The sequence below is a fragment of the Micropterus dolomieu genome, linkage group LG06, assembly GCF_021292245.1.
Source record: "Micropterus dolomieu isolate WLL.071019.BEF.003 ecotype Adirondacks linkage group LG06, ASM2129224v1, whole genome shotgun sequence".
NCBI classification, from domain to species: Eukaryota; Metazoa; Chordata; class Actinopteri; order Centrarchiformes; family Centrarchidae; genus Micropterus; species Micropterus dolomieu.
In genome coordinates, this window is record NC_060155.1 from 30,419,717 (window position 1) to 30,422,241 (window position 2,525).

Below are 2,525 nucleotides of genomic sequence, written 5' to 3' on the forward strand. Positions count from 1 at the left end.
CCCGCGGCGTCGGTTCCCCCGGCATCATATCCGCTGAAATAAATAAACGAAAACTAAGGACTTTCATTTCAGTTGCTTTTAGTTTTTTTGTAAAGCCTCGTTTTTATTTGTATTTCAGTGAAAGATGTTTTTTCACATGTAGTTTTCGTTGGTCTGCGTTTACTTTGGTTCACACACACTAAGTGGCCTAAAGTACCGGGACACGCCTCTGCACACACGTCAGGTAGCGGCCGTTTCCTTGATGCCTCATTATGTTAAACATTTGATCTGTAAAGACCTCAGAACAAACTAGACTCGAACCACAGAACACCATCAGATCTAACCCCCCCCCGTGTCCCTGCAGGTCGCCCCCCTCAGAGGGAGGACGGGGGCTACTGCCCGTCCGGTCGAGGTGGACGAGGCGGCTGGGGTCCCGGAGGACCGGGACCGGCCCCCAGGAGAGGAGGACCAGCACCTAGAGGACCACCGAGGGGGGGCGGACGGGGCCGGTAGTCCCGATGAAAAGCACTCCCACGATCCTCGTCTCCTGCGGTCGTCCCTCTACAGGCCCCAGACCGAGTCCAGATCCTGAAACAAACCTTCAGACGAACTTGTGGTCACGTGACACACTGAGACCTCTGCTGCTGTGAAGGACGGAGGATTGTGATTGGCCCCTGGCCGGACGGGATGATTTTAATGTAACATATTGTAGAGAACCTCCGGCTGTGTTTGTACCTCGTCTGTGTCCGAGTGAAGCTTCGTCTGCAGCTCGTCGCTGCTGCTCCTTTTTTCTAAGAGATTTCTATGTTTTCGTGTTTTCACCAGCTCCACGTGTGGACCGGGACTGAGGGGGGGGGGGGCAGGTCCACGTGTGGACCGGGACTGAGGGGGGGGCACTTTGTAAAATCAGTAAAAATGTGTTAAGACTCATAAGTAAGTGTTTGGTTCTTAATATTAACCGTGTTCCGGTGACGGGACCAAAGGCTTCAGCTGGAGTTTCACACGTTCACTAACAAATTCCTTTTCAGGCCTCATCTCTGCATCGCAGCCACATACCGGTTCAGAACGATCCTGCCAAGCTGGGTTCAAACTCTGTAGAGTCACTGGCTCCTGCTTCCGGCCCCTCGGGACCTTATTTCAGAAAACACACGTTCGCTGGTCAGCAGAGACGCGAGTTACAGATCCTGTCTGAACTGAGTTTGTCCGTTTAAAAGATCTTTCTGTCCGTCAGGAAAGTCGCATCAGAATCAGCGCAGTGAACTACGTCTTTAAATAAATCAAAAATCTTTTTCTGTAACACGATGACTGAATGAGTGACGTCATGGGTTTCGTACACTTTCCGTAATGAAACATCCTTTCTCAACCGTAACTATGAGCGGCACCGCTACTCGGTACCGAGTAGAACCGAAACGTCTCCGGTCAAACACACGAACGGCGCGCCGGAAGAGAGAAACTGTTTATCAGCACAAGAAACACGTCTCTGTAGTTTTAGTTTCAACACTCCGCTGTCTCGTTTTCTACTCGTCGTATTTTCGGAGGTTTGACTCCACTAAAGGAAAAAGCTCTCGGAGGTCTTTCACTTCAGTTTATTGAAGTTAACTAAATCATTTTCTGTTGTTTACTTTCAACACGCATCAAAAAATATCCTTCAATTCGTATTTGGTCACTAAAGTATTTCACTCCTCCCCCCCCGAGCTGCAGGCTTTGCCCTGATAGGCCAGTGAGGATGAACTAATCACTTAAAGAAATAAAACCGCTCACCCGGCTTGTCCGTGACAACAATAAGAAGGTGGTGACCTGTCAGGTGGTATTTTATGCCCGCTATGGGTTTGGTGCCGGGGTCGTAACCCTAGTCCAGGTCTGATGTGAAGAAGTTTGAGCACCTCTGGACTACCAAAGTAAGGTCAAACCAGCACGCTGAATAACCGACAGGGAGCCGCAGGAAACGGCGAGCTGATGTTCTGTAGTGAAATACGAGGGACCGTCAGACCTTTATTTGCTTTTCAGTGTCGAGCTCTACTCTAAAGTAGCCCGGCATGCTTCAGTCTGTGCATCGTTCCTTCATCTGTGAAGAACCGCAGGACTCTCGGGCAGAGTTCCCGTCCCGGGTCGAGTCTCGTCTTTTCGCTAAGCTGATGTTCGAGCTCAGAGTTTATCTGCTGCTGAGTTACACTAAACATCAGTGTTTCCCTGTTTTGGTTTTAAAACGATAATCAAAGAATGAAAGATGCGCAGATTGAACCCAGCAGCTGATGTGTCTGCTGGAAACAGCTGGGTGTTTCCCTCAGGGGTCAGAGGTCGCAGCTGATCACAGAAAACATGAAACAAACTTCTGATCAGATTTTTATTTCCTGTATTAAAGAGATTTCTTCACTCACACCAGTTCCAAACACCCAGATACATGTTATCACACTTTAAAGTCTTTCTGTGGTGGTCTGAGCGGCAGCAGGGTCCTGCAGGTCAGGGTCCAGGTCCTGAGCGGCAGCAGGGTCCTGCAGGTCAGGGTCCAGGTCCTCCACCTCCAGGATCCTGCCTCAGTTCCAGTC